The sequence below is a fragment of the Acanthaster planci genome, linkage group LG16, assembly GCF_054643075.1.
Source record: "Acanthaster planci isolate LZ-2023a linkage group LG16, COTS_SCS, whole genome shotgun sequence".
Taxonomy (NCBI): Eukaryota; Metazoa; Echinodermata; class Asteroidea; order Valvatida; family Acanthasteridae; genus Acanthaster; species Acanthaster planci.
The window spans coordinates 4,399,031-4,417,850 of NC_141792.1; the positions used below are offsets into that span (position 1 = coordinate 4,399,031).

General features: G+C 43.1%; 1 long non-coding RNA gene and 1 pseudogene across 1 annotated transcript; one reads left to right on the forward strand and one right to left on the reverse strand.

Annotated features, from left to right (window-relative positions):
- The first annotated feature begins 693 nt into the window (after positions 1-693).
- On the forward strand, positions 694-9,203 carry LOC110984255 (uncharacterized). The gene is made up of 3 exons (XR_002598840.2): positions 694-1,653; positions 6,693-6,809; positions 7,612-9,203. It is a non-coding gene; the product is annotated as an uncharacterized LOC110984255 (long non-coding RNA).
- Positions 9,204-13,987: 4,784 nt separating this feature from the next.
- On the reverse strand, positions 13,988-16,710 carry LOC147796414 (uncharacterized; annotated as a pseudogene).
- Between the last annotated feature and the right edge of the window lie 2,110 nt (positions 16,711-18,820).

The window sequence follows — 18,820 nt, forward strand, 5'->3', positions numbered from 1 at the left end:
ATGCGGGTCTCTTTCTGCAAGTCATGTTTACTAGTGGTGCTGTTTACCAACAGAACATTCAAGGACTGAATGATTATGTCATCGTCATTATCCTGAAATGAGTCTGTTGCAGCGATGGGAAGTCGTGACATGGCGTCCGTAGCAGCATTACGGACACCTGCACAGTATTCAACAGTGCAGTTGAAGCGCATGAGACGTGCAGCTCATTGAGCGTGAAATGCGTACTGACTGGTGTCTGGAGCCACGAGAGGACAGCATTGAAGTGAGGGGCTGGTGATCTGTCCTTAGGATGAAATGGCGCCCCCCAAGTACTGAAACTCGCATGCCCACACACACACGAGAGAGCTTCCTCCTCACCTACGGAATAGTTGTATTCTGCAGATAACAACATGCGAGATGCGAATGCAACAGGATATTCGCGACCTTCTCTACCTGAATGAGGACAGCACCAAGTTTGTAGGATGATGCATCAGTAGACACAGTCACAGGCAGTGCAGCGACCGATCAGTTCCTTATTTGTTTCAAAACTTTGCAGTGCAGCAGAAGACCACTCGAACTCGATCAGCTCCTTTGCGAATGATCATGACACGTAGAAGTTCAACTACTGTAGAGAAGGTCGGGCACAAAGCGGGCGTAATACGAAGCGAGTATAGGGAAAGATCGCAGTCGTGGATGCGTCAGTAGGATGGGTCACGTGCTTTGTTGCATCAACATGGGCCCTTGTGACGATGCAGTATGTCCGAGAAGCGAAGGGACGACAGATTGAACTGACACCTGGCCGCATTACGACTCATTCCCACATCCCGTGAATGCGCTTCAGGACGTTTGTCATGTTCAGCATGGTTTCGGCTACACAACAATGTCATCTTTAAGTAGGCCTGCACATCTGGTAGCCCACTAAGTACAGATGACGTCAGTTTCTGGAATGCTGCTGGTGCTGAAGCAAGACCGAAGCAAACCCGTCGGAAGAGAAGCGGTCCTTCGTGGGTAATGAAGGCAGTGTAGTCGCGAGATTGTTTTGAAAGCTCAATTTGATGATAAGCTAAATTGAGATCAAGTGTTCTGAAAACTGTTGCATTACGTAGTTCTGCGAAGAGTTCTTGTAGGTCTGGAATTGGGAAAGTGTCAACGACGACAGTGCGATTAACTTGCCGAAGATCCACACGGAGGCGAATGTCTCCTGATTTCTTGTAGGTAACGATGATTGGCGAAACCCATTCTCATTCATCAATACGCTCTATGGTGCCAGCTTTCTCTAGACGTTTCAGTTCCACGGAAACCTTATCCCGAGTTGCAAAGGGTAGTCTGCGTAACCATTGTTGCACTGGCGGAACATCAGGTTTGACTTTGACACAGTGTGCGAACCCACGAGCAGTGCCAATATTGTTTAGAAACAACTTCGGAAACTCAGTGCAAAGGGAATCCACATATTTGGTAGCATTCACAGATGATGTAGATGTATTGGGATCAGGAGGTTCTGGGGACAACTGACGAGCCATTCAAGGTGAGCTGGAGTGACCGGATAAGATCAAACTCAAGAACTGGATCACCGTTGTCCACAATGTAGAAATTTCCTTTCACCACAGTATCAGTTTTATCAGAAAGACGAACCATGGTGCCGATGTACCCGAGCACGGTAATTGGTTCACGTAGGTAAGTAGTCAGTTTTATACATTCGAAGCAAGATATGGGACGGCGAGAACCCCCCCCGCCTTTGTGTTGGTCATTGTTTGATCGGAATCTCAGGAATTCTTTACAGACTTCTGGGGGATGTGTTAAGTAATAATCGTCTAGAGTGTGTATTGGGATTGGACAGGTAAGGGTGTACCCCTTCGTCCCATATCTTGCCTGGTATAGTTTTATGGGTGAAGGCTGCAGTGCTTCACAAATACTTGTCAAAGACTGACACTGGCAAGAAAAAACTGGAGACTCGTATCAAAGATTAATGACAGGCGCGCATCTTGGCCTGGCAGAATGTCACAGGTCAGATTACGGGCTTCGGGGAGAACCAATGGTGAGGATTTGAACTTCATCCTCCGAGCCAGAGTCTAAGTGGTCAACTGTGATAGTCTTAACCTTAGTAGAAAACGATAACGTTCGGCGACTTTGTTCGCTGCAGGCTGAAAATGCACCAAAGTGTCACTGTAAGAAGGGGTTGGAAGCACTCTCAGGTGGCTTTGTATTCGTACCATCCGACCTAATGTGTGAGCAGGCGGAAATGTTGCGTACATGTATATGCGCTGCCCTTCTGGCCCTAAGCAAAGAAATAGAATGGCGCATCGGCGCTCATCGGTGTACGTATCCGCGCCAGATGCAACAATACAAGTCTTGCTACGATCCGAAAAACTCCGAACTATTTATCAACAGTAATAATTCCAAAGCTTGCATTTTCTCCGATGCACCAAAGGAATCAAGATCACACTGATATAAGGAACAATTAAACCAGTATGATTCAATGAAAGTATTACACTTAGAAAATACTAACAAAGAAAAACTGTGAAAAACGCTGGTCTCCACAGAGGGCGAAAAATAGTTCAGTCCTTGACGGTGCAACAATAAGCTGTCACGGAGACGAAGACCACTTCCAATAAGAGTAACGGGCTCGAGACGAAACGGCGAGGGTGCGATGACCGTCGCAAATACGGGAACTTGATGATCCCACAAACTGGAACTGGATTCAGTTCACAAACTGTCTCTTCCGGAACAAAATACAGCTCTGCACTTCACTTGTCTGGATGAACTTTTCTTACAAGTGTCGCTCCACAGACGACTCGTCACCATAGGTTGAAATGGTGCAGAAGTCAGCAAGTCGAAGACATTTCACAGCCTGCGTATGGTCGAATTGCCTTCCAAAATCTCTCTTGCGGTGTGTGTTCGTGTTTTTTTTCCCGATTTTATAGTCTTCAATTCTCCCAGAGATTTCTCTTATTACGTAAGGTTCTTAAGATTATACCTTTTAGCATTACTTTATCTTACAAGAAAACTCGTTCTGAGAATACCGTCAGCTTTCCCGCACATACAAAGAGAATATTCACGACTATTTATTTATTGTGGCTTGAGGTCAAACGCGGGTACCATTACATCATCCGCCACACGTACAGATATCGTGCGCGTAACGTAAACATAACTGTCTCGAACAGACTTCTCCACTGTTTCGGAAGAATTGGAAGGTTACCTGGAGTTGAAAGGAATGGCGGAGGTGCAGTAAGGTGGGCCATGTCGAATCTTCGTTGCCAATATGTACCGGTAGTGACCAGGGATGGATAGCAAATTGTAAGTCATCAATAAAACAACGTTTAATGCAACATGGCGGAGACTTATCCACCCAAGTCTCAGGAAGGCGCTATAAGGACACAACACCACTACACCGAGGTCATTCGCTGTGGCTTGGGGTCGAACGCGGGTCACACACAGAGTCGTGGGCGTTAACATTACATAAACTGCTACACGTACAGGGACTTTGTGTGCACATAGCAGCATTTAATGTTTTAGAACTTTCTGGTGTGCGGTACCTTTTTTGTGAACTGAGAAATGCCCAGCTCGGGTAATTTTTTTTGGGCTTGACGTGGTTAGACCATCACCGGCAAACTTAACTTCAGAACTCATTGCCATTACTGTCTGAGCCACCACATTGGGGGTTGCGTTGATGTGTAAAAGAATTCTCGAGTGTTGAGATGAGACGCATGAGTCATCAATTAAAATAAATATTTGACTGCATGTCCGGTGTTCGACTCAATCATGGGGGCATGTACTCGGTAACTCATCATTTAACACTGGAGGATGGACCTACCATTCCAACACCAGGGGCGGCCTAGAATTCAACATCTAGGTAAATTAGTGTAGGGATCTGGGAATTCCCCATCTCATTTAGCGAATTGTGTGACCTTTGAACCTTGTGCACGTCTTGAAGGCGTGGTTAGGCCCGCGTGGGTGCACAGAATGTACATGTACAGTACAAGTATTTTCTGTAAGTCTTGCCTGTCGGCCGGAAGTGGCTTACAATGTGATAATATTTGGCGGCACTGAAGTTGGGCGGGTTACCAAGGTTTTTTCGCGAGAGCAGGGGTGTGCTGTGCGAGACATCTGTGTGGATGGACGCTGTGATGGCTCGGCCGGGAATCACGTAGATTAGCACCGGTTTAATTGTCCAAGCAGTTGTGATTATAAAAAGAAATTTAGTCAGCTTGAACACCCTAGTCTTTCAGTGCCTCCTGAACTTTCTTTTTGTCTGCCTGGCTTCCAATTCCCCCTTCAGTGGCGGACGGACCGCCGCCCCCGAGTGATCAGCCAGGGGCCGGACCGCTACATTAGCATTGCGAGCTGTGTAGGCCTAATATGGAATTCCATATCTGCCGTCGTGCGTCGTCCGTCGTGCGTCGTCCGTCGTGCGTCGCCCGTCGTCCGTCGTGCGTCGCCCGTCGTGCGTTGCCCGTCGCCCGTCGTGCGTCGTCCGTCGCCCGTCGCCCGTGGTTTTTTTTGTCATGATTGCGCAGTGGTATTTTTAACTTTGACCCTTCATCGTTTCACATGTACATGTCCTTGTTCGATCGATCCACCATGCCTGACTCTCATTCTAGCAATAGAACTAGAAGATGTACATGTATTCGTTTTTGCAGTTGCGCCAAACTCCAATTGAAAGAAGAAATAATATCCTGACATCGGCTAAGTAACGTGTATATGAAATAACACCATTTTGGTTACATAAATAAATCAACAAAATAGATTTTTGTTACGGTAGATTGTTTTTCTCGATAACTTAGTTACTCTAGACGTAACTTTACTCGTTAACAGCCAGACTTTAGGTCTATAGCCTATGTGATATTTCTGTCTGTCCCTGCATCATATCCCACAGAACGGAATGTAAATAATAGATTATTTACAATGTTTGATTCCCAATAGTTTTCATAAGAGACGAACTGATTCAACATTATTTTGAGGGCGGGTATACCTATGATGAAATCTGCTGTATACTCCAAATTAGACATGACTTTAGTTGCAGGTTGGCTCACACAAGTCTTTTAAACAGTAACGTTACCTGTTAGCCCCATAAATAATGCTGATGTGCTGGACAACCTGTTCTCATTGGTCTATCCACCATGGCATACACACCCACAAAAACCAACACGTCATATTTTCTGAATCTTAAACCAAGTGGTAATTGCCCCTTAACAATACATTTAATAAACAGTTTGTTATCCACAGCACGTCTAGTATTTCTAGATTTCAAGGTGAAATTGAGAGCCTCGGACAAGATAGAATATCTGTATCGGCGGGCAGATTTCTTCCTGGAATTTGATGAAAACAAGTCGGCACATTTTTACAGCATGTATTTCTAGATTTCAAGGTGAAATTGAGAGCCTCGGACAAGATAGAATATCTGTATCGGCGGGCAGATTTCTTCCTGGAATTTGATGAAAACAAGTCGGCACATTTTTACAGCATGCAAATTGAAATAACACTGTGGATAAGTTGGCCAGAACAATTTTTGCTGAAAATGTTTTTCCCCCCAAAACACTTGGTTGAATTCTCAGAGAGGCGATATTTTCTTGTCAAGGGGCAGGGGTAGTCTAGCATTATTGGAATTAATTATGTGACTAGTATATGCTTTGCAGGTGGGATTTGTACTTGCCTTATTCGGAAAAGATCTTTAGAAGTGAATGGAATCATCACATTGTCATTTGTTAAACAACGGCTTTTGCATGTCCTATGCAGCCCATTTGATGGGAGACGCACGACGGGCGACACACGACGGGCGACGCACGACGGACGACGCACGACGGGTGACGGGCGATGCACGACGGACGACGCACGACGGACGACGCACGACGGAAAATGGCATGTTTGGAACTGGTAAATGGCAGAATTGGGCCACAACAAAAAGCAAAATGCGACGGGCGACGGCAGATATGGAACAATGCATTATAATGTTCAATATCGCATATACATTATGAGCATTACAAATTTGTCAAATATTGCTCATACGCAAAAGATTGCGAACAGCGCAAGTATATACCCAACGCATTGAATTTCGTAAACTCTGGCGTGCCGTAACACGACGGTTACGGGTATAAAGCGGTAAGGTAGTACGGTGGCTCATGATGTTGCGCATGACCCTTTTTTCGGCTTTATGTGGCCGTACTATAGCGTTATAACGCTGTACTGTTGCGTTGTATTGCCATATTTATGGCGTTATATCGCCATACTTTAGCGTTATAACGCCGTACTATTGCGTTATACCACGTACTCTTGCGTTGTAGATATCTCCACACTACTGCGTTATATCGCCATAAAGCTGACAACCAAAGCAGTTTATCAAGACGGGAAGGCTACGAACGCTATGCTAAACTTCCTCTTACGGTGGCTCGTATTTGCCTATTCGTTGCGCATGACCTGTTTCCTTTCGGCGTTACATCGCCGTACTATAGCGTTATATCGCTGTACTATAGCGTTATATCGCTGTTCTGTTGCGTTATATCGCCGTAAGGCGTTATATCGCTGTACTATATAGCGTTACAACGTTGTACTAATTAATGCGTTATATCGCTTTAACTCTATAACGCTCTATAATGCGGCACTATAGCGTTGTAGCACCGTACTATTGCATTTTATGGCTTACTTTTGCATTATAACGCCGTACTATGGCGTTTTATTGCTGTATTATTGCGTTATAACACTATACTATTGCGTTATAGGGCAATCTTTTGCGTTATATCGCCATACTCCCCCCCGAAACGTGCAACAACTGAAGCAGTTTACCTAGACGGGAAGGCTATACCAATGCCATGCCAGGCTTCTTCTCCCACCTTTAGGTGAGTTTAAAACATGTCTTCGGTAACTAAAGCATGCCTTTATCAAAATATGTAATACTTTTTTGTAGAAAATTTTGATTACCTGGTGTACTATGAAACGTTTTGCGTTAATATTTCTACATCAACCATCCCTTCCATCCTACCTCCTCTTGCAGGGCCCCTGAAATTCCCCAATCTTGTGGATTGTTTACACGGGCTATTTCAACCATTCAGTTGAAAAGAAGATGTTCTCGGGAAAATGACGCAGTGATATCCGTACTTGAATTTCCTCCCGTCTTGTAATTGGCCTGGTGAAACTTGCGTTTTTCAATGTCATTCCCCGCTTATTAGCCTCGTTGGTGGCTCTTCCGTTTGTTTTTATACTCGCCATTTTCTCTCTGTACCGTTGGTTTTTATTACCCGTGTTTCTTGGTCGGAGATTGTAAAACATTTTAAAAGAACATGTGTGCCACTGGAATAAAAACTAGAACCCAAACTGCTCAATTGTAGGGCTTCAATACGTGATGCATAAACTCAGTTCTCACGCGTGTGTAGCAAGCCAAAAAATGCAAAAGTTTTCAAAAGATGTAATTGTGTAGATTTCAATGCTCTTCCGATTAACGTGGTTACATTGAAATTGTATGTAGTCCAGATAGGCGTATTACAGGACGGAGAGTCCATTGAAAGTGTTACTATAGTTGCATGCAATTTTGTAGAAAGACGTGTGCGCAACTCTGAAAGTATTGCAAATATAGAACTTACATTTACATCGTAATGCACGAACTTAATGAAATGTTGATCTACATTTTTTTTGCTGTTTTAGGCATCATGAACATTGACGGCCAGATCACGCGTTACTTCAGACTCGGCTGCACCCATCTTCAAGTTGCTGCAACTTTAGCAACAGTCCATGCATGCTATGGAGTGAGCGCACCCTACAACGAAAGCCTGAGGCATATTGGACTGTATCGTCGGAAGAATTAATCTGACTAAGCGGATATTGTAAGGTTCCTTCAAGAAAGGTTTATTCATCTTAGATTACTTCAGGAGGGTTTCGTTGTAGGTAGACGTTGTAGACATAGAGTGCGGATATTGTTACACTTAGCAAAAGGTGCCGGCTGGTGCGTCGCAGATACAGTGGGCGACGACCAAACTTTATTTGGCACATAGACTCATAATTATGACAAACTCATGCCATACGGAATGGGCATCAGTGGGTGTATTGATGGTTTCTCTCGAAAAAATAATTGTTGGAAACAAACATCACTTCGAATGACCCTCAATTTATTGGGGGCTTTTTCATTCAATGCCATCTAAACATTATGGCGACTGCCTGTCTTTAGGACTGATCTTAAGACGGAGAATGGACATGTACTTAATTTTCAAAGATTCCTTAGGGTCGATGGGGATCGGTCTAGCGGTGGACGTAGGTACAGCTTCATTACTGGGAAGAGTACTGCTGACCAATGCATCTAGTGTTGGTAAAAACAACTGAAGAAAGAATACACCGAGTTCTGTTTTGGGTGACTTTATTTCGATGCATAAAGGATGACGGTTACTTCTTTGGGAGACAGTTTGGACAAAGGGCTGATTTGATTCACATTCATGAGAATGATACATTATTGGTCAATCCATTTTTCGATGTAAATGTCAGCCAAAGTCATTTTTGTCTTACGAAGATTAAGAGTTCATCAACTTTTCTTCGGCGCAAAGGATTCAAATAAATTGTTTATTCAAGGTTACTTCCTGTAAAGATAGGATGATCTGGACAAAATAGCGGAGCTGTGACCACGTTTGAGCTTCCACAGTTGTGCAATACCCCAGACAGCCTGAAACCAGTGAATCAGGGTAGAGTGGATGTGGGTAAGGAGGAATCCCTCTTCAAAGACAACTACCCTTGCGATGAGGACCTCTTCTAGTTTGCATGTTTACTGATGAAAGCCGCTGGCCGCAGGGCCCCAATACCCCAGAACAGGCTGTCCATTTGTACATTGATCTAAAAAGACACCTACGAAGAGCTTAAGCGTGATCCTGTGAATTAATACCTCATGTTCCATCTGAACATAAAGGACTGAAAGGCGCACTTCTATTAGAGCATGACTCTGGCATGACAAGTCTCTAGCAGTACATGTATAGTAGGGGGCAAACAGAATTAAGGATCACTGTCACTTGTGAGACTCATCAGATAAATAAAGAAGGCCAATGAACATAAAACTTTAATACTCAACAAACCTTTAAGAACAGGAAGATGTAAAGGGAACCCTCCGAGGAAGCACCTGTGTCAGTTTTTAACACAGTTAGGCATCTTGTGACCAAAGAGGTTCAAATCTATTTGCAGTTAATGATCTCATGATTAAATGTCTGTTTCTTTTAAAAATAAATCAGACGGGGCCTTCCTAGGAAGACTTCTCAGTATGTTTTGTGGGGGAAGTATCCTTTTTGAGGGCGTGGTCTGCAGTGGGGTGATTCCGTGGAGGCAACTACCACAATTTCAGTGCGTTGTGACCAAATTGTCTCGGATGTGTTAAAGAATCCCTATTCAACGTTTTTCTCTTTCTTCAAGATAAATCAGACGGAGACCTTTCTAGGAAGACTTCTCAGTATGTTTTGTTGAGGAAGTGCCCTTTTGGGGGACGTGGTCTGCAGCTGGGGCGCTAAATTCAACAATACGGAAATACATCGGCAATACTAAAAATACACGGGAAATTCCTGCTGTACATGCTTGAATCACCGTGACTCACTTGTCCAGGGCCTTTATAGCACAACAGCTGGGCCTAGACTATGCAGGACGAAAAGTGGCCATCTGCTTTTCTACTATCAGACTAGAAGAAAAGCTGATTTTATGTTTTTGTGACATGTGATATTCGTCTTTTCTACTACCTGAAATGCTGAATGACCATTTTATTGTAATGTATTTTTCACTTTTTTGCTACTACAAAAGCAGCTTTACTTTTCCTCTTTTTCATGGCGGCCAAAAAGTGGCCATCTGCATTTTACCTGTCAAAAAGCAGGAAAGTGGATCGAACGTTTTGACGACAACCGTGAATTCAACTTTGGTGCTTTTGTGATAGCGGAGAAGCATAATTCTTTTACATAGGTGGCCGAAAAGTGGCCATCTGCTCTTCCGTCCTCAAGGGTGCAGACCACTAATTCAAGTGAGAGTTTCTGGCCTGCTCATTAGCGTTACAAATGCCTTCACAGTATCTTTTAAAAAGGAGATTGCTTGGCCCCCAAAATGGTGAGATTGTGTAAATCCTTGCCAGGATGAACTCTCTGGGTCTTTGAGCTTTCATATGAGAGCAGAATGGCTAAAACCTACGGTTGAAAAATGGTCCCAAGTGCCCGAGAAAGTTGAGGGTTGCCACTTGAAAAATGGCTGCAATCAGACTTGGGAAAAATCACTTTTTGGGGGGTGATTTTGTTTTGTGGGAATAATTAAAAATGTAATTGGTTAACCCACAGAAGATTGAAAGGAAATTGAAAGATAAGTGACCAGACAAGAATTTCATTTGTGTTTCAGAAATCTCAGGCGTGCATGTTATTGGGCCCTGAATAGTGCTGATTTTACACTGTTTTCAATGGGGCTTGATTTAGTGGACTTTACCCTCAATGGGCAGTGAATGGGGTCATTAATCTCTAGGTTACGACCATTTCCGTTCTGGGGGAGTGAAGACGTACAGAAACCAATACCTAACCATGCCTTCTGCAGATCAATTCCATACGGCAGTATCAGTGTCCCTGTGAGGCTGAGAAAGCGGCATCTTAAAGGAAATACAGTTTTACAACTATAATTCAACAGACACACGCTTGCTAGGACCACGGAAAAGAATGAGGTGAATCTTTCATTACAACAGACAGGGTGGACTCTAATTATTGCTTTATACGTCTTCAATCCCCTAGAAAGGACTTGGTCGTAACCTTAGGTTGGCGACCCCGTTCATGGCCCTTGGAAGGCAGAAAATGAAATGGCCATTTGTGGAAAAGTAGAATTCAAGGTTGTTGCCATAATGTCCAATCCTCCTTTTTCAGTTTCTGCGTGTTCGGAAGGATAAAAACAGATGGCCATTTTTCGGCTGCCAGCGAACGAAGAAAAAGCAGAATCTGCTTTTCGTGAAGCAGAAAAGCGGGAAATAGAAAAATGCATAACCAAACAATGTTCGTTCTGGTTTGGAGGTGGCAAAGTAGAAAAGTCGAAAATTGCATGTTAAAAAACGTAAAATCAGCTTTTCAACTATTCTGACAGCAGGAAGGCTGACGGTCACTTTTGTCCTCCACACCCACGAAGTGTAAATAATTCCACGTGGCCAACGTCTCTAGACCCGGGTTCGCCCTTTCAATCACAGGGGCTTATTCAGGTCTCCAGGTCAACACACTATCTGTTTTACTGCGCTGGGGCCAAACACAAGCTTCCAGACACATTCATATTGTGCGCGATATGCAGCAAAGGGGACCCCCTTTATTGTGACTTCTTTTGCGTTGATGGAATCTTTGGAATTCCTTTCAGATTTCTGAGGGCACAATAGTCTTAGGATATACAGCTTGTGCATCACAGGGAGTCCCTTTTTTAATTTGCCGCATATCGTGCAGGGTATCCCAGACAGTGGCCTGATACATTTTCCAAAGGGGAAAGGAGTATAAGAGTAGGTATTGCCTGCATTAACATAATGCAGTAGTGTTTTGTACACAAACACATGAAGATGGATATGCCGCTCGTTTCAGTCACTGCACGCTAGTGCGATCCCATGATTGACACCCCTCTCAAGGTAGGTGGGGGAATGTTAGGTTCTTAACGAGTCCATGACACTTAAAAATAGGATACAACTTTGGGAGGGCGATCGACAGGCATGCACAGGTAAAGAACGGGACATATAATAAATTCTTAGCCATTGACTGGTTATTTGCTGATAACTCTATAACCTAAGGGATTCCGTTACTTTAAACTTGTTTGTCAGTGCTTCTCCAATGTACATATCTTTAGCAGTGTCTGATGACCATCTTCCATGCTTCTTAATCAATCTATCACGGGTACCGGCCCTCGCAGCTTGAGTTGCGCCGTCTGAGCGCAAGCTGTGCAGCCCAAACGTTTGAACATTTGGAACGATATCTTTAATTTCTTGAACCTGATCTAGATATCCTCCAATTATAGAGATTTCTTCGAAGAGTGTTTTGTGATGAGAAAGATATAAAACATCAAGCATGTGAATGAAGACTTCTCTCATTCTAGAATACGAAATAGGCGTATTAGCTGCTCTGAGGATATAGCCCGCTCTGTATTTCGTAAGAGGGCGAAAAACGAATTCTTCAGAACCTTCCATACAACTACACATTAAAATCTAACGTTCCATGATTTTTACTGGACATGTGCCAGAGTATGTTCTATTTATTATAATCCAGGCACCGTCTCTATACTGGTCTGTTTTACTCTTCTCAATAAATACCCATGTGGGTATCAAATATTACTACATCACAATATTTTTTATTTGCCAACTCGTTACATCTAAGGAAGCCCGCAAAACCCACATCAATTAATGCAAGTGTCCTGATATATAACAATGATAAAGTTCTAGGGGGTACTTCTCACAAAATCTCTGGATATTGTTAGGAATTAACGGTTCTTGGCGTTTGGGTGCTCTGTCTAGTGTCCTCTGTGCCGCTTCCAGCACAGACTTTGGCAACTGGTCGTCGGTGGGAGACTGCAGTGATGCGACACGGTGTGCCCATGCTATACTGTAGAATGCAGTCTTGACTGGGCCTATGGGGCAGGTGAGCTGCATGTCTGCATGATGCTCAGCAGGTACAATGAGACATGCAGAGGGGATTCTAGAAGTACTGGAACCGGTTGCAAATGAGCTCTTGCCCAATTGAACCATCTCTGGAAACCAATAACGTATTGCTTTGTCGTCGACTCTGCTCTGTCTTGAAGCACCGACGTAGGTAACTTGGTAAAGCAACATTCACAATATTCACATTCACAATAAGCCTTCAAGTATTATCGAGGCTCTGCAGCCCACAGTAACGTTGTAGCCCTGCAAAATATTGTCAAGATTTTGCAGCCCTTGCTTATATATCCAACATACCAATATGTTCTGAATTCTCGTAGCATTATCTATCTTGATCGTTCCTATGCATGTGTGTTAAAATTCAAGGTACATGCTCAACCAGCTTCCATTTTATTTGTCTTCGCTTATGGTTTAACATGCCTACACGTAGGATAATCTCAAGGCCAACATGAAACATGTGAAATTTGGGATATCTCTATGCAAACAATGGTCTCCCACTTCAAAAGAGTCTAGATATTTTCCGTTGACTAAGTAATTGCTGGCTGTTTTGAGGTCTTATACTTTACTGATTGTTTCCATACATGAAAATCCACCTTTCGCAAGTCCAAAACTGGCCTCTTTTTGCCACTAGCCTGGACCGAGACCGACAAACGGCTAACAACTGTGGGTTTATCCGCAGACTTTTCAATTCTGCCTTCTGGTTATAGCCGATGAATTGTTTGCGTTACAAATGATCACTAGCGGAATGATTTTGCTTGAAAGGCAAGTAGAATGCGCTCTGCAGATTCCGGAGCGGGCGCTGCCATGGTTGGTTAGTTCACAAAAATATGCTACGATGAAGTAATGTTTGCCTGCCGGACCGCAGATGGCACATTTCTTCCTCCATGCTTCCGGAAGAAAATAATTTTCTTTTCTATATCTTCCTCATTTAAGAAAGAAATCAAAATACAAAATTAGACACTGGACACAAATTTGGCGAGCACATTTGGCGAGGTCGAGCTAACTGCCTCGCACACACCATATGATAGTGATTTTTATTTTCTAAACTGCTTAAATTGAGGATGATAAGCATCGAAGTTCATATCAATAACAATTTCATCTTGAAAAGTTCCATATACGGAGGTCACTTGACTCCCTGCGCACAAACCCTAACTGATATAAAAAATTTTCGCAAAACTCACTGGTGAAATAACGTTTTGGAATTGTTTCTATGGCAAAAAGGTAATACAGAGAAGAATTAGTGATGTCAGCATAGGGAAATCTTCACCTTAATGTAAATAAAGCTCAATACACTATCCATATCCGAAAGTCGTTAATTCGGCCAGCTTGGAAAGCAAATCTTTGTCTCAGATAATACAGTATTCAACATGGAAGGAAAAAAAGCGCCAAGTGGCCTTTGTCTTAAAGACTATATACTTTCTAAATTCCTAAAGCGGTTGAAGGGAGCAAAAGGGCGTCTTGGTTTGGTTTAATATAAGCGTTTCTGGCCTTTTCTGACTTCCATCTGCCGTGCATGGATATCAAATGAGCAGGAATCTGAGCGTTTGAGGCAGCTGACGCTCCTCCTGACCTGAGTCTGCGCAAACCATATTTGCGGATATCAGACACGTAAGGACTTGGAGCTTGCAAGAGTAATTCCCTTGTTCTAGTGTAACTACGCTTGTACATAGTGGGGACAAGACCGCTTGGAACGAGTGAGTCGACGGATGACTGGCAGGTGGAATCGTTGGGGTCACCTAGCGCGTGGACATACCGTTCGGAAATGCCAAGTGGGCACGTCGGCTGAAAAGTTCTAGCGATGGTAACGTCAGTGCCTAATCGAAATTGATCATTTTTTTTTATTTATCCAGGTGTATGGTAAGCCTGTTGCATGTAATGGTACAGTCCACACGCCGAATGTTGCTGATTTCATTAAATCGGAGGAAACCAGCGTAAGAAATGAAACATGAATAGTATAGCAAAGATCGTCCAAAGTTGCCTGGAACTTTCCGTGATTATTGTGAAGCTTAGCTAGGATTTCTGGAGTTATAGGTCTTTTTCTGTTGGGGCTGGAAGCTGTAAGTCTACCTGTAGCCTTGCAAGGTAGCTTTAACCATGGGATGGTCCGTAGGTGATGGTATGCGCCTTGCGCCCATTTAGCCACTGCTGCGGCCAAGTCAGCTGCAGACTTGAGCCCAGTGTCGAACAGCGAAGAAATGTTACAAAGGGTGAAATCCGTTGGATTGGCTGGAAAGACCTGAACGTTAACCTTGGATGAAGCCCATCGTTCCCACTGTCTCCAGGTGGCGCTGTATTTCTTCATGATGGAATCTGCTTTTGCCGAAATTAGAAGTTTGGGTAAAATCACACTGGCAAGTCTGCGTAGTCCTGGGTCACCGATGGAGTGTACCAGTTTTTCCCATCTATCTGAAATAGAGAACCGAAAAACAAAACAGCAGCAACATGTGCTAATTCTGTGGCACTTATCGGTCGCGAAAAAATTCCGCCCGACACATTACAAACAAATTATGTGAAGCGACCAATGGCCGGGTGGAAAGAAAAGACACCGCAGTGATTGAATGCTCGGCCTCGCGCCCATGACCACCACTTTTGTTTCTGTTTTGAGGTTCTGTGCTTGTTTGGTGCCCGTCGTCTGTATGACTTGCGCCATCACTCGGTAGCCATGTGAAGGAAACGTGGGCGCGACTAGGAAGACGGGCGCTCTTTCAAACCAATCAGTTTTAAAGTATCTAAATCTAAAGGTCAAGCCATGAAAATTATTGGACTGCGTGTACTACGGGTGTGAGGGCTTGGGTTTGCGAGGTTAAGCTGCTCAACGGAGAATGAAATCAAGCGTTTATTATATGAGAGAAAACAGGAATGTGTTATGTAAGCGTACGCGCTGTAAAAAGCGCCTTTTACCTGTCGTACAATAACGAAAAGAAACATAATATCTTGCCACACCCCGACTTATATGCTCGAGACTCATAGCACAAAACACCTCTGCGACGCGGAGTGATACATTCCACAGTAAGAACTTATTTCGTTCTAATTCGGTACCCCGCTTAACCGAACGAAATGACATATAAGTGACGGGAGTTCGATCAGGTGATTAACAATCAGATCACGTGATTTCCGAGGTTGTTTAGTCACACGCTCCCATCTCAGACCATCCTCAGCATTTTACAACAAATGTTTTGGTTTTAACTTTTCTTAATAAAACTGAATTGAAAATGATTCGACTGTCGGATTTAGGGAGAAACGCTTTTCCACCTTTGAGGCTAAAATTTAATTAGATTTAGAATATCTGTCAAAGGTCATGGATATGTTTTTTAACGAGCTGAATAGATTCGCAATCATTTTTCAAACTTTACAGTATAACAGCAAACGTGCCCTGCTCGATTTCAGGTGGAATTTCAGCAATTTGTTTGACAATCGGACAGCAACAACCATCATCTTTTTACAATGATCCCCTGTAAACTGCACAAGAAGAGAACTGTTGTTTGGATGGTGCGTTGATTCGTAGGAAACTCAGCCGTTGGAGTAACAGTATATCTATCGCTTCTTTAATTTGTGACCATACCCCTATCCATCAGAGTGAAGTTGTTTGTTTTACTGAAAAAGTACTACGCAAATATAGAAACAGCCCTGCCAGTGAACTTTTTCTGAACAATAATAATGCAACTAGTAATAACACTGTAGCTTGCCGGCAAATCTGTGGATGCAACGGGTCAAATAAACACCCTAAGCGTACGATGTCCATGACCCGCACGTGATTCTAGGACTTCGTTTAATTCACTGCGATAGCCCATGACGTTTTTGAAGTCATAGGCATGTTCGAACACGCATCTGCACGTGTGTGGGATGGGACACCTTTTTGAAGTAACTTTAGACAAGAAACCTTACGGTATCTTCTATCCCTGCAGCAGCAGATCGGAACCTGGAAAAGAATAAGGTGGAACTTAACGCCATTATTATTTACGGCGTGGTTCTTGGCCTATTAGATACCTGTTCTTACATAAGCCTTCATCAATAGTAACGCAACGCTGCATAATGCAAGCCTAGTCCAAGTAAATATGGCTGTAAATGGACGACTTATACAAGGGTAAATTAGACGGCACACCGTAGCACAAATGCTTACCGTTCATAATCTCGGCCTCCATGTAGAGTACGTTGCACTTGTCACGGCTTTTGTCGACTTGAATCTGGATGAACTGCAGCAACGGTGTATCAAATGCTGAATAGCATCACAAAATGGCGACGATAGTCTCGCTGTCTATTTTCAGCAACGCAATAGTACGGCGATATAACGTTATAAACACGCCAATATAACGCAATAGAACGGCATGATAACGCCAAAAGAAAAAGCGTCATGCGCGGCGAATTGGCGACTACGAGCCACCGTAATAGAATCTACTTATGTACGCATATAATGAACGGGTATACGCCCCATTGAAAACAGAGTAAAGTCAACGTTCTTCAGGGCTCGATAACATGCAAGCCAACATCCCTTAGGTTTGTAAAACAAAAATGCAATTATTCCTTGGTCCTTAAACTTTCAATTTCTTTTCCAATTTTTTTTGGGGGGGATTAACTGATGAAGTTTTTAATTATTCACTCACATACACACATAGTAGTGTGTATTTGCCTGCAGCTGGGGACCCCCTATTGTTCCTCTTTTGTTTGTACATGAACTTTTTTAGAAGACCACCCATATGTTTTGTAAACAATAGTCAATCGGGGACCTTCTGTCAATTGGGGACCTTATTGTCCTCTGTTGTCCGGGGTCCCCAATTGAATGCAGAAACAAACTCACACACACCCTTACACAGCTATACTTGTGGGGTATTTCCTTTGTTCTCGTGTACAAAACTCCGACACAACATGCAAAAATTTCAAATCACTCCAATTTAAACCAATTTTACTTTTCTTGGTTGAAATTCCGACCGCATGTCCCTAAAATACAACACTTCAACTTATGACGGATTTTTACCCATCAAAAATTTCCCCTTTTTGAGTTATTTCCAAATATCAGTTTCGTGAAATTCTTGTGGGGTACCAATTTTGTAGCAATGTCACGTGACTTGTCTCCTGATGACGTCATCATCAGGCAAGGTCAATATATTTCAAAGCGCTCCCTTTTCAAGAAATGTGCAAGATTTGAAGCCGATCAGACATGTACTTCAGGATATATAGGGCCTTGAAGTTTGCACCTTTTAATATCAAGTGACTTGTCTCCTGATAAAGTCATCATCATGTTGAGTCAAAATCCCTCTAAACTACTCCCTTTTCAAAATATCTGCAAGATTTCAACCCGATCAGATGTGTACTTCAGGAGATATGGGGCCTTAAAGAGTGTACCTTTAATGTCACGTAACTTGTTTCCTGATGACGTCATCATCACATAAAGTCAATATACTTCTAAACCACTCCCTTTTCAAGAAATTTACAAGATTTAAACCCGATCAGACATGTACTTAAGGAGATATGGGGCCTTAAAGAGTGCACCTTTTATGTCACGTCACTTGTCTCTTGATGGCGTCCACGCACACAAAAGTGTGTATTTGCCTGCAACTGGGGACCCCCTATTGTTCCTCTTTTGTTTGTACTCTAATTTTTTTAGAAGACCACCCATATGTTTTGTACACAGTTGTCAATCGGGGACCCTCTGCCAATCGGGGACCTTATATTGTCCTCTATTGTTCAGGGTACCCAATTGAATGCAGAAACAAACTCACCCACACAAGCATATGCACAGTATTGTGCGAAATGGGATTTCCGAGTTGGCAATTTATATTTTAGGGGGGTTTTTCGTGCTTCAAAAACGTGTACAAAGTTAATGGGCTGAAAAAAATATTTAAAAATCAATAATAAATCACTTAATGACGTCATCATGACGTCATGCCTCGTGGCTCATCTTTGCAATAGGGTCTTTGCTTCAGGCAACTTTGATGAAGATTTACCATTGCAAAGAGACTAAAGTGCCGCGAAGAAAAATGAAGTACAAAGGCATGGGCACAAGAAGAAAAACAAGAGGAAGAAGAACGAGACTTTTTCGCGTTTCATTGAAAATTCCATCGTCGTGATTGCATATCTGCAAAGTTTCGTCCCGCTTGGACATGTACTTTTGGAGATACAAGACTTAAAAGGATACACCTGTAATGTCACGTGACTTGTCAACTGACGACGTCACAATCCCATGAGGTAAATTTTCGTCTGTCACACCTTCCTTTCTAGATATCTGCGAAGTTTCAACCAGCTGGGACATGTACT